Below are 14,671 nucleotides of genomic sequence, written 5' to 3'. Positions count from 1 at the left end.
AAACATAGAAATTTACCCAAGAACCAAGCTTTACAAAATATACCTGGGCAAACGCCATTGGATATTCCTCAAAATAATTTTAATGTAAATTCAGTTTGGAGGGGAGAGCCACTGAGATACAAGTTTGTGTGAGTGGATATCTGATAATGCTGCCAGACTTATGCTGGGAAGGTTGCTAATTGAGATGTCGGACACAGAGGACTTAAAGTCAGTAGTTTGCTATTTAAGTTTATTCTTGCTAATTAGATATTAAATTTACAAGCTTCTGAAGAATGGTACTATTAGTACCCGCCACCTTTAGTGGCCTGCACGAAGCCACAACTACCCCACCCTTGTCTTGTCTGTTATTACAAGTATCAGAAAAAGAATAAGAAGGATCATTTGTAAAAATTTCATTGGAACTACTGCCAGTAGGTCAGATTGGAATTTTTTTAATGTACTGAGCATCCCTGTTAGGATTTCTTTATTTTGCAGGGATAAAAACTGTTGGCTTTCTTTCATATCTTCTTTTTTTAAAAAATTCTTGATGGCGCAGATTCACAGGTGTACATTTGAAGCTCCTTGAAACACTTTAACCTTCCAAGTCAGTTTGGAGTGCTGGACAGAGGAAACCCAGGAAAGGACTACTAAGACTTTCTGCCTGGTCCCTTAGATATGGAGGAGAAAAAAGGTTGCTTTCTGTGGTTGCTGAGATTGCAAATGGTAGTATCACCTGAGGCTCTCCTTTTCTGCTTCCCAGTGGGGAAACCTGGATGGGCTTGTTAATGAGTATCATTTGCAGCAGCTGTCTGATTCTTCTGCCAACCCAAGATGTAAACTTTCAATAGGAGGTAGAATGGGTCATGCTGTGGTAGGAGAGTAGTAGTAAGAAATGTTCTTTTCTCTGCAGTCTCTGATTTTGTCTTTTCTTGAGTTCTTAGGGGACTTATGCTTAACAAGGTCTCAGAATCCATTGTCCCCCATGTTCCTTTCTCCTATGCTACTGCTTGCTCTTGCTGGAAAGGGCTGTGTGCTAAATTGTACATGACCTCATTAGCTGCCTACTTCTCCAGCCTGCCTCCAATTTCTTTTTCAGGAGGCAGCAACAGCAAACATTTGACCTAATAAGGCCACAATAAAGCAAACTTTGGCCACATTTCAGAAAACTAAATCTCTGTGATGATCAGTGATCTTCAGTAACAGTCTCTCTGAGTCAACTGCCAATAGGAAGGTGTAAACATAAGCTCTTAAACTCTAGTCCCAAATGAGAAAACCTGGGTAAATCACTTAAATTCTTTGTCCTTTATTTGTCTTTATTCAGAAAATGAGGGAAATGCAATCTACTCGTCTCAAAGGAATATTTGGGAGATGGACTAATTAACCATGAAGGGCTTTGGACACAGAAGGGAAATAGTAAGAAACTGCTATGTTAAAAAAAAAACCCTCTAGTAGTCTAAACTCTTTGAGTCCTTGCATGTTTAGGCACCTTTTCATATGTCTGAATATATAGAGAGAATAATTTCTTGGGCTCCACTTCAAGTCTCTTAAATAACTAAGCAGTTGATGAATTTTCAATAGGTCAGTATCTCTTTATCTCATTATCACCTAGCATGGTGTCTTTACATAGTCATAGTAGGTGTTCAAAGTAGTTTGCTGGGGAAAAAAAACTGAAGTCTCCTATGAGGACAGTTGAGGAACACTTGATTTAAGAAGTAAATAGAACTAAGAAAAGAAAAATTTCTAATGTTACCATCATTTGAACAGGTCACTAGAAGATGCATAGAGATAATTACATGTATTTCTCTGGATGTGGCACATATTCTTCAGAATATTCTTTGAAAATTTCTTGACTAACTTGTACTTGTACTGTTGCAAAAAGGTATAAATGCCAAGAAGTGATTCCTGGGATCTGGGAAACTCAACTTTTACTGAACAGAATCAGAGGGAATAGTTCAGTTACTATCTTGAGATGTAACAATTGCCATAAATAGGGAAGTACCGAGTCATGGAAAAGAGAGAGACAAATATTTGTGGAGTATTTCTCCTGGATACTATGATGTACTTGTGGTACCTCTGTGTGGGAAAGTGGAAAGTGCTAAATCTGGAGTAAGAGGACATTGGTTTGAGTCCTGAGTCTGTTTCTTCTTGTATGACTGGTGGTAAGTTTCTTGACCTCCCTGGACTTGAGTTTGCTGCTCTGTAAACCACTTTTGGACTAGATGACCTTTAAGGTCTTGAGCTCTAAGTCTCTGATGAAGGTGATGATGATACTTTGTCAGAATTAGTTAAGAAAATGATTTGTATTCCTCTGATAATACTCCACCATTTTGTATTCATATACACATGGTGGGGTCCTCAATAGACAGCTGATTACTAGTACTTTTCAAGATTGTTAACAATTTAAGCATTTATTAACTATAGGTCATAAACCCCTATACCCATATGCTTCCCATAAAGTCAGCCAGTCAGTATTAGTTAGATTTTGTGAGAGGTATTTACCAAGAAGGTATTTTAAAGAACGTTTGGTACAAAACAGTGCCCTATAAACAAGAGCTACATTCTTAGAAATATATACAATGTCTACAGGAAGACTGAACACCATTGTAATGGGGCACATGTGTATTTAATGCATGTGACAAAGGAGTAAGTTTCAAATTCCAGGTATAGAGTCCTTTTCTCCATTCATGGAGACCTCATTAAGTCCCCCTTTTGTATAGCTCTCTGTTGGGTAATTGTTTCAGTAAGACTTCCAAGATCTATAACTTTAGAGTCTGTAGTCAATATTTCTCTTTTCTACAAAGGCTAACACTACCTGAAATTGCCTTTTCTGAAGTGACTATCATTCTCAATTTGTTTATTCTTAGTATGTTTCTCTGTTATGGAGGTGAATACTTCTGCTATCAGTGATTCTGTGCTATCATTGCCATTCAGTTTTAATTGCTGGTGACATCTTTGATGTGAATTTTGGATCTTTCCAATTTCAACACTTCATCTAATTCCAAGAAAGAATGAATAAATACACGTACACGCGCGCGCGTGCACGCACACACACACACACGGCAGCCTTATACTCTTTTCCTGAGTTAGGTAAGGGTCAGGATGAAATTCAGTAGTTTTCCAGTCATGTCCAACTCTTTGTCACCCTGTTTGGGATTTTCTTGGCAAAGATACTGGAGTGGATTTCCATTTCCTTCTCTAGTTCATTTTACAGATGAAAAAGCTGAGGCAAACAGGGTTAAGTGATTTTTCTGTGATCACATAAATTAGTAACTGTCTGAAGCAAGATTTGAATTCTGGAAAATGAGTCTTCCTGAATCCAGGCCCGCCACTAACTGCCTAACAGTATAAATTTGAGCTCTATTAAAAGTTCAGACACATGTCCTGCCCTATTCCTTTTGTTCTTCCACTGCTGCAGAGGTCTGTTGCAGGAAACAATGCTGCTGAAGTACTAGCTATCAGGCCTCAGAAAATTTCCCCAGTTTGAAGCTTGGGTCTCCAGTACCTAAATTTTTGTAGAGGACCAATAATATCACAGGTGATGTCTTGACTTGTGCATAAATTGAATTTAAATGAAGCAGAGTTGCACAAAGTTGCCAGCTTCCCTTTTTCTTGTTGATTCAAAGTCCAATGGTAGCACAGAAGTTGATGACTCATTAAGGCATGGGAGATACAGTGGATGACCTTGGAATCTTTGATGCCTGACCAAGGTCTAAGCCTTCCATAGAGTCTGCGTTTAGCCTTTTCCATGGTTATTAACAAATTGTACTAATCTGAGCCATTCTGCTTTGGGTAGTCTTCACATTTTTGGAATAGACATCCCTCTAATTCACCAACAGATCTAGGGCTTGTTGTTTACTCTTAGTTTGGTTTAGCCAATCTGCCAACATGGTTTATCTGTATATGATTGCTGTGCATTCTATAGCTTCGTGGAACCATGATGAGAAATGGATGAATCATGTGGACTACACTGAAAAGGGATCAGCCCTTACAACAGAGGTTCTAATCCTCCTGAACATACCATACACCCCATTCTCCTGGTAGTGATTTCTCTTACGAACCTGTAGATCAGATCCCATTGCATCCTTAGTACCAGAAACATGGTGAATGAAAGGGGAAAGGATGCTGTGTGAGTTGAAATTAGGCATTAGTTCATAGAGTTTGTTTTTGGGGTCTTGAACAACAGAGATAATTCAAGTTGCTCCATCTTTAGGTATATGTATGTATGTGTATATATACATATATCTATATCAATATATAGATATATATTGTTGTTTTGGAGAGATTGACATGACACATGAGGATCAGAGTAAATGTCTTGTTTTCTATATTGTTTGGTACTGTGACCTATCCTGATTCTATTCTTGATGCAGTTATACAGTTATATCTTTAGTGTAGGTGTAGAAGTCCAGAGAAGCAAAAAGACAATTAAGCTTAAGAGCTTCTTGCCCCCAGATTTCTATAACTGTAACAATCTGCTCCAGACTTTTGGTTGTTTTTGTTTTATTTTGTTTTTCTGCCTTGGAAATAAAGTATAACCTAATGGATTTTCTTTTGATTAATGAATTTTTATTTACAAGAGATTTTCTTTTTTCATCATTTTTCTCTTCATATATTTCTAAATTGCTGCATTTTTACATTCTACATTACATTTTTACATTGTGACATAGTGTCACAAACTTGTTAAACACCAAGCCATTTTTGGACCATTTGAATAATAAATATAAATTTATTTTTCTCCTTACATGGTAGAGAGGATTCCCTTTTAGACAAATGTTGGAAGGCCCTTGAGATTAAAGAATATTGGAACTATTAAAATTTTAAAAATGCATCTTAATCCTCCCACTTCTAAAATTTTAACTCTGTGCTTTGTAGGATAGTATGTTGGCTTTAAAAAGAATAATTATTTTGTGTACAGGTTTGAAAATTATTCACTTTTGTACATGTTAACTATTCAGCATCTCTTCTAAAATAGGCCACATTGCTTTCTCCACTTATTCTCCCAGTTTGCACCAAAATATTTAGGTATATCTGCATCCTTACTCTACCATGACTTGCTTGAGAAGTATTGGGGACAAGTAATTTTTCTATTTCCTCTTCATCATTCAACAAACATGAATTAATCCCCTATGCATAGATGATTTCTTGGGTTTCTATGAATCTGTATTCATGTATTTGAGGCCTTGTACAAATTCAGTATTGGTTTACTTGTTAAATACCTTATGAATTGAATTATATCTGTTGCATACCTTATGCCCATGATGCTACATAATTCAAAATATATGAAAAGAAAATCAAAAGCAGAATGATAAATGATCCAAAAATTGCCATGTTCTTAGTCATCATCTTTCTTTCTCAAAGTTTTTGCGTTGCGTTGAGGAAAGTAAAAATGAGTGGAACTTTTTATCCTCTCTGATTCTACCATATTCCTTAGTGTATGTCTGTAGCATAAACTTTGGTTTATCTTAAGTGGACATTATAAAGCCTAAGTAAATAATGGCAATGATAAAATAGACAGTGAATATAACTGGAAAAATAATTTCTTTTAAATTAATTGATTTTGTTACTTTTTTTCAGAAGACTGCTGACTATATAAGTTTTTTTCAGCTTGTTTATCTGTCTTTCAATGAAAATGACAAGTTATTTTAAAGTATTTTGTCCTGAGAGCTTTTTTCCCCAAAGAATCCTTTTTTTTAAAGAATGTTTACATGCTCAGTTGGAGAAGGCCATAAATGGAAAGGCTCAGCAGGGACTTTGTAGAAATCAAATGTTGAAAACCAATTTAAATCATTTCCTTTAGTACGGAGCAGTTACGGATGGTTGACTTTTTGAAGTTGTTATGGAAACATAGGAGAAAACTTATAACATCACTGAATAAAAGGGTAGCCACATATGATTCTCTCTCTCTCTTTTTTTTTTTTTTTTTGGAGTGAGGAGGTATTTGAGTTTTAGGTTTTATTTTAAAAACCAATAAAATAGATCATCCATTGGTTAATTTGAGTTTAAAAAGAAGAAAACAAAATTACAAGTATCAAGAATTGAAAAAGGAATGATTTTATTTGCAATGAAGATGAAATTAAAGATTTTAAGCTCCTTGAGAACAAGTACTATCTTTTGCCTCTTTTTGTAACCTTGTTGTTTAGCACATGATAGGTCCTTAATAAATATTTAGTGATGGATTGAAAATTAAAGCATTTAGTATGCCAATAAAACTAAGCACCTAAATGAAATGGATGAATAGTCACAAAAATATTAATTGCTCAGATTAAGAAAAGAGAATCTTTAATAGAATATTTAAATAACTCTTAGAAAAAGAAATGAAATAGTTCATAAATGAGCTCTTTTCAGAAAAAAAGCCCAGATCCTGATGGATTTATACTCTAATTCTCCTAAATATTTTAAAAGCAGTTCCAATATTATATAAACCATTTGAAAAACTAGATAAAGGAGTCCTGTTATGTAGAGGGCCAGGACCCTGAAAAGGTATACCTGAATCAAGGTGCTTATAGTTAAGCACCTACTCAATGTGAGATAATGGTTCTCTAAACATATACTTAATGTGATGGTGATATAATGGGCAGTTGACACATGCTCAGTTGTTGTAGTGATATAATCATGCTGAGGTATTTAAGAGCTGAGAGGACTGGAAACAGAAGTCTCTTTTAGACATAGACTCAAGACTCCAGATTCCAGACTCTGGATTCTATCTTTGACCAGCCTCCTGGTGGCCCTTTATCATTTCTCCACTAAAAACGAAGGCCCGTCCTGAGATCCTCCAGAAAGCTAGCCTGGACACTACTATCAGATTCCTTCTATGTCACAAATATAAATTTGATCCATAAACCAAGGAAAGATCCATTTCCCTAATAAATATTGAGACAAAAATTTTAAATAAAGGATAAAGGATTATTTACAACAAGAATATTACAATGGTAAATCTCAACGAATAAACCCTATGACAAGATGGGATTTATACCAGGAATCCAAGGCTAGTTCAATATTAAGAAAACTATAAGCAAAACTAAGCATACTAATAACAAAAAAAGAGCAAAAATCATGTGATTATGTCAAATGATGCAGAAAAACTGTTCTTAAAATGATAAATAGTATCTATCTGAAATTAAGAGCAAACATATTTCATGAGAGTGAGCTAAAAATCTTTCCAATAAGATCAGAAGTGAAGCAGCAATATTCATTATCCGTTAATATGATACTAGAAATTCTAGTTATAACAATTCAACACGAAAAATAAATTGAAGGGATAAGAATAATCAACAGGAAAAGAAAACTATTAGTTTTTACAGATGATATGATAATATTCTTAGAGAACCCTAGAGAATCAACTAAAAACTACTTAAAATAGACAGGATATAAAATAATTCATCAGCCCATGATTCATTAGCATTTCTGTATATTAGCAATAAACCCACTAAGAAGAGACAGAAAAAGAAAGCCTATTTAAAATAACAGCAGGAAAAAAAATGAAATAAAAGTGCAGACTTAAATTGTTTAAAAAATAACTAGGGACAGTTTAAAGTACTTGGGAGTTTACTTCCTAAAAGTACATATGAATTATATGAACACAGTTGCAAATTGCTTTGCCCACAAATATAGGGTTAAACAAATATAGGATAAATCTTGATTGCTCATAAGTAGGCCAAGCCAATATAATACAAATGATGATATTACCTAAATTAATGTATTTAGTGCCATGTCAATCAAAATACCAAAAGATTATTTTATAGAGCTAGAAGAAATAATACCAAAATTAATTTGGAGGAAAAAAAATCAAGGGACTTTTCAAGGAAATTGGTTGGGGGAAATGAAAGAAGGCAGTCTAATTAGTACAAGACGTAAAATTATACTACTAAGCAGTAATCATCAAGATGATTTAGTACTGGATAATAAATATAGTGTTCAATCAGTGGCATGCATGAGATACGCAACATGCAGAAGTAAATGACCACAGTAACCTAGCATTTGATGAATCCAAAGACCCAAGACATTAAGGCAAGAATTCATTAAACAAAAAAAACTTTTGAGCAAACTAGGAAACAATTTGACAGAATCCAGGTAGAAATCAACATTTTATATAATATACCTATAGCAAGATAAACTCAAAATGGTTATATGATGAAGACTGATGATGTAAACAAATTAGGGAAGCAAAGGAAAAAAAAACCTGTTAGATCTATGGATAAAGGAAGAGTTTGTGATCAAAGGAGATAGAATCATGGAAAGTAAAATGGATAATTTTGATTATATGAAATGAATGAGTTTTTATAAGAACAAAATCAGGGAAGTGTTAGGAGGAGAGCAGGGAACTGGGGAAAATTTACATATTTCTCTAAAAAAAAATTACTTTTTTTAAATAAAGTAAAAATTTATTTTTAAAAAAAAACTGAAGCACAAATATATGTTTTAAACATATTTCCTGTTTTTTCCAAAACATGGCTAATATGAAAATATGTTTTGCGTGACTTAATATGTATAATGGGTATTGTATTTCTTGCCTTCTTAGTGTTGTAAATTGGGAAAGGTAGTGGATAGAGTGAATTTGAAACAGAAATTCTATTAAAAACATTTAGGACATAGAACAACTGAATGTAGTTAGTCAGACACATTCTGAACAGTTTAGATAGAGCAATGATTATCCCCTTAGGTTTGGAAGCCATTGGTCTCAACACAACCCAAAATTTCATTTAATTTTTGGTAGCCATATGATACTATTAACTCATATAGATTTTGCTAAAAAGTCTAGTATCTTTTGCAGACAATCTGTCGATTAATTATACCTTTCCCATTTTGTTTTTTAATTAAAAAATCAACTTCGCGTGTGAGATTTTACATTTCTTGTTACTAAGTTTCATGTAGTTAGTTAGATTCAGAACAATATTTTAGACTCTTAAAATCTCCCTGGAGATTGATTGGTATCCAATATGTTTAACTATTACTAACAATTTTGAGATATCTGGATATGCAAAAAAAAAATGAGCTACTTATGTCTTTAGACCAACATGGTTAGCATAGGGGTATGCACAGATCCCTTGGGAAATTCATTAGAAACCCCCTGACAATTTGACAGTAAACTATTAATGACTACTTAGTCCCAGTATTCAATCAGATTCCATATAATTGTATTATCTAGTCCAAATCACTACACTCATAAATAGCCTTCATTTTTAGAAGAGAATATCAGTAACCAATTCAGCAAAAATCTATAAACTTACTACCATTTGCAAGACAAAGTGCTAGGGAGGTCAGTGAAGACAAATAGTGACAAACAGCATAAAAGTTGCCTACCCTCCAGTATTACAAAGAAATTAAGTGATCTTCCCCTAGCTACTTCATTCCAGAGGCATGCCTTGAATCCACATTGCTAAACTCTTCTAGTATGTCAAACTGTCTTGATGACTACTACTAGCATCTGAAATGATTAATGAAGTGCATTAATCTCAAAGATTGGAAGATGCATTAAAACAATGTTACCATGCTACCTTGCTTAAGATTTCCATATTATAACTTGAACCTGAGTTTTGGTTTATATTTTTCTTTCAACTTTTTGCTCTTGCTTATTTGTAAATTTCTAAGAAAAGGAGAATGAAAAAGAGGGGGAGCAGGAGAAGGAAGAAAAAGAAGAATCTCATTACAGAAGGTAAGAAAGAGAAAAAGTAGTAAGGTTGACAATTCAAGTATTTTCTCTACAGAGAGAACCATTTACTATTGTCCATGAAAATATTCTCTACAAAGCTAACCATTTACTATTGTTCAATGAAAGGGGCAAAAATTTCGCGAAATGATTTGAATACACTTCTTTCTAAGAAGAAAACGGGTAAATTCAGAAATCTTCATAAATCACTTTACAATAGGCCAGGTATGGTAGCTTCTCTGCAGAAAAATATGGGTCAGTTCAGTAACTTTCCATTTGAAAAAGGAAATGACCACTATTCAAAAAAGGAAGAAACGATGAAAATTTTAGCAATTCCATGTTACAGAGCATTTGTGAAGTTCTTGATTTGGAGAGACAGGCATAAACAATGAATTGGTCATGAGAATCTTGAATTTGTTTCTTATTTCTTTTTTAATAATAGCTTTTTTATTTTCAAAATACATGCAGAGATAGTTTTCAGCATTAAATCTTGCAGAACCTTATGTTCCAAATTTTTCTTCTTCCCTTCTCTCTCATCCCTTCCCCTAGACAGCAAATAATCCAATATATGTTAAACATGTGCAGGTTCTTTTGTACATATTTCCACATTTATCATGCTACACAAGGAAAGTCAGATCTAAAAGTAAAAAAAGAGAAAAAAGCAAGCAAACAACAAAAAAGTGAAAATACTATGTTGTGATCAAAGTTCAGTTTGAATTTCTTAATATATCCAAAGCTTTCTATCAAATCATTACCAAGGCAGTAAAGAATAAGGGAATAGCTCCAGAACGGCAAAGAAAACTAAGAGTACAAAATGCTCTGAAATTCTGTCAGATAAAACGTAGTAAATATGAAAAAAAAGAAAAGGTTTTTTTGGAGTATGATTTAAAAAAAAGTGAAGGACCACCTAAAAAGATATATTTTAAAAAAAGAAAAGTCTAAATAAAAAAAAACTCCTTCAAAAAGCAAAAAAAGAAAAAGAAAGTCTGCTAAAAGTGCCCTTGTGAATGTGATGAATAGTAGTAGTATTAAGAAAAATAAAAAAAAAATTCCAAAAAAGACAGTTCATATGGTATCCCCTTTATTACAAAATTGAAGAAACCTAAAAAAGGAAGAAATAAAGGATATTGTAAAGAAATTTCAGACCAAGGTCAACTTGGAGGATGTCACAGTGAAACACAATCACAAAAAGGTATGTGGAAATTATCCTGTGCATTATTTGTGTGAAAGAAAAGATTTCATCAAAAAGACTATTAAAGATTTAATTTCATGAAAAAGCTAAGTTATAAAAGTTGCTTATTTGAATTGGTCCTGTGAATTTAAAATGTTATAACACTCACAAAAAGAATACATTGCATTTTCTAAGTTTCTGTTGGTTTGGCATTGTGTCAAGCAGAAATGACTGCTGACTTTGTCATGTTATGTAAAAATGTCTTTCATTTCACCCTATTAAATTGCATTTCTATGCAGTTTTATTGGTTAAGATTTTTGCATGTCGGTGAATTTTTTATTTGTGTATTTTGTACATTTTACATTTCTCTATAAAAGATAATAGACTCATTGTTGTAGCTTTTTGTATTTTTTACTGTTTTATATTTTCCCAATTACATGTAAATTTTTTTTAAATTGAGTTTCAAATTCTTTCTTTCTCTCCTTTCTCCCCTCATCAAAACATATTTCCATACTTTTCATGTTTTGAATGAAAACACAAATCTTCTCTCCCCCCAAAAAATCAAGAAAAATAAAGTTTTTAAAAACTTGCTTCAATCTGCATCTAGATGCCCTTAAGACCTTCAGAATTATTTTGGATCATTATATTGTCAGGAATAGCTAAATCATTCACAGTTGATCACTGTACAGTATTGTTACTGTGTACAAAGTTCTCATGTTTCTGCTTACTTCACTTTGCATCAGTTCTTCTGATAAGTTTTTTCTAGATTTTTCTGAATATCTCCTCATGGTTTCTTGTAGCGCTATAGTATCCCATCACAATTGTCTAAAATGGATTATTCAGCCATTCTCCAATTGTTGGGATTCCCCTCAATTTCTAATTCTTTGCCACCAGAAAAAAGAGCTGCTACAAATATTTTGTCTTCTTTGGGATACAGATCCAGTAGTGGTATTGCTGATTCAAAGGATATGCTTAGTTTTTATAGTTATTTGTGCATAGTTCCAAATTCCTCTCCAGAATGGTTAGATTAGTTCACAATTCCAGCAACAGTGCATTACTGTCTCAATTTTCTCACATTCATTATAACATCTATAATTTTCCTTTTTGAGCTTATTGATTATTAATTCAGATGACTGGAATAAGCTTCTTTAACTAACTTTAAGGCAGATCCCCAAATTGCTGATTTTAAAATAAAATTTCATTGTTGTCTATGAAATTTATCAGTGAAAAAAAATTAAAATTGTGTATTCTGAATGTTGAAAAAATTTTGTCTAAGGCAGCTTGCATTTTATAAACAAGGGAGTTTGTGGCTTTTTTTTTTTTAAAGGAAAATAAAGTAGAACATTATTCACTCTACTCTAAAGAATTGTTCAAATGACAGCCATAACGCATTTCATCCCTTCATAGGCATGACAATTTAAAGTAATTAGTTTTTTTTATCTGTGCCAATAGAATTGTTAATGGAGTAATTATTGTAGTATAAGAAGCAACATAATATAAATGTTAATTAAACTTTCAAATGTTATTCAATGATCATTTGCCAGACCACAGTAATTTTTGTAATTCTCTTAATTAACAGTATTATTTCTGGATAGAATATAATAGTCCATGTGAATTATTTCTTATATTAAAAATAATCATTAAGTATTTGTATGAAAGATTTATATGAAGATTCCAAATATAGAAAATGTCCTCATCCAGGGGAAGCTGGATGAGGGAGTTTTTAATGCATTGAATCTGAGTCCTTGTTTGATGATTTAGATTTAGATGATCATTTTAGACACGCAGCACATACACTTGGAACAAAACAAAATAAGGTTATATTACTGGACATTGAGAAGTTGCCCTGAGGCAGTTTTCCTATATCCTGTTTAGCATTTATTATTATCTTTTCCTGTCATCTTAGCCAATCTAAGAGGTGTGAAGTTGTCTTACTTTGCATTTCCCTAATCAATAGTTATCTAAAACATTTTATCATATGAGTAGAAATGGCTTTAATTTCTTCATCTAAAATTTTTCTGTTGATATTCTATCTATCAAAATGGTTTGTATTCTTACAAATTTGAATCATTTCTCTAAAAATTTTAGAAATGAGACCTTTATCAGAAACACTGCCTGTATTTTTTTTCTCAAACTTTCTGCTTCCATTGTATTCTTGGTAGCATTCAACTTGTTGGTGCAAAACCTTTTTACTTTAATATAATCAAAATTATCCATTTTGTATTTAATAATATTCTCTAGTTCTTCTTTGGCCATAAATTCCTCAATTCTCCATAGATTTGAGAGGTAGACTATCCCTTGTTCTCCTAATTTGCTTATATTATAACCATTTATGTCTTAATCATGAATTCATTTTGACCTTGTCTTTATATAGGATGTTAGATTGTCAATGCTTAATTTCTGCCTTATTGTTTTCCAGTTTTTCCAACAATTTTTTTTGACAAATAATGAGTTCTTATCCCAGAACCTGTGGTCTTTGGGTTTATCAAACATTAGGTTACTATAATGATTCACTGTTGTGTCTTGTGCACCTAACTTGTTCTATTGTTCTACTTCTTTATTTCTTAGACAGTACCAAATGGTTTTGTTGACTGTTGCTTTATAATAGAATTTTAGGTTTGGTATAGCAAAGCCACCTTTCTATAGTGAGGCTATCTTCTATACTTTGAAAACCTTATAGCAAATTATAAACGTCAGCTCTTATTATAGTGATTGGGAGAAAGTATATGAGAACAGCAAAGGATGAGTGGATGGAGAAGAAAGTGAAATCAGTAAAATAATTCCTAGAGCATTCCATGTACACTTCAAAATAAAATACAGCTTACAGTGTCACGTGTGTCAAAATCTTCTACTATATATTATTTGAAATTGATGAGTGGACATACATCTTTCAAATAAATAGTATATTATCTTTGGAGTTGCCAAATGGATATAATCAGGATGGTCATTTCATTTATCCAGATGGTGACTTTTTTCTTCTCCAATTCTAGGAAGGATAAGTTGTTACTGATTTCCTGAAAGCATAACAGATTTGCTTCTGTAATTTACTAGGCATGGATTCTGGCTTAGAAAACCTGCCCAACAGAATGGAAAGATTTTAGTATTGGTGTCCATAGTCATCTTAAATCCTCAATTCAGAGGAAGAAAATTAACATCCAAATACTTGTTATTTTTAAAGTTACATTGATTTTTAGAGGACCATTTCTTAGAGCTGTACTCTGCCTTTGATTTTTTTTTTTTTTGGTGCGATCTCTGATAAAAACTGTATTTCAGTGGTTCTCAAACTTTTGGGTTTCAGGACCCATTTACACTCTCAAAAATTATATAGTATCTCAAAGAACTTTTATGTATTTTGGTTATATTTATCAATATTTTCCATATTAGAAATTAAAATCGATACATTTTCTTTATTAATACATTAAAACAATGTTACATTTAACACAAGTAATAATTTTATAAAAATAACTATATTTTTAAAAAATTAGTGAGTGACAATGTTTTACACGTATAAGAAATCTCTTTGATATTTTCCTTAATATAAAATCAGCTGGATTTTCATATCTTTCTGCATATTGCAATATATTGTTATGGTAGAAATCTATGAAGAGACTCTAGCCTCACATACATATGTAGTGGGAAAAGGGACAGATATTTTAATAGCTTTTTCAGATAATGGTGGATATTCTTTGACACAGCAAAAAAACCCTGATAAATGACAATTTATTAAAGGTTAATTGCAATGTGAAATCTGAAGTCATTGCAATGAACTTTTTGTACTCTCTACCAGTTAAATCCATTGGTCTCTTTTGCACTTTGAATGGATCTTTTACCCCTATAAGATTTTGTAATGCCATACACTGATCATTTGGAAAATA

General features: G+C 32.6%; 1 pseudogene; it reads left to right on the top strand.

Moving 5' to 3' along the window:
• Positions 1-3,864: 3,864 nt before the first annotated feature.
• Positions 3,865-10,470, top strand: LOC100931184 (annotated as a pseudogene).
• The last annotated feature ends 4,201 nt before the right edge of the window (positions 10,471-14,671 follow it).

The sequence above is a fragment of the Sarcophilus harrisii genome, chromosome X (genome assembly GCF_902635505.1).
Source record: "Sarcophilus harrisii chromosome X, mSarHar1.11, whole genome shotgun sequence".
NCBI classification, from domain to species: Eukaryota; Metazoa; Chordata; class Mammalia; order Dasyuromorphia; family Dasyuridae; genus Sarcophilus; species Sarcophilus harrisii.
Note: the sequence above shows the minus strand (reverse complement) of the source record. Positions and strands in the feature narration are given on the sequence as shown.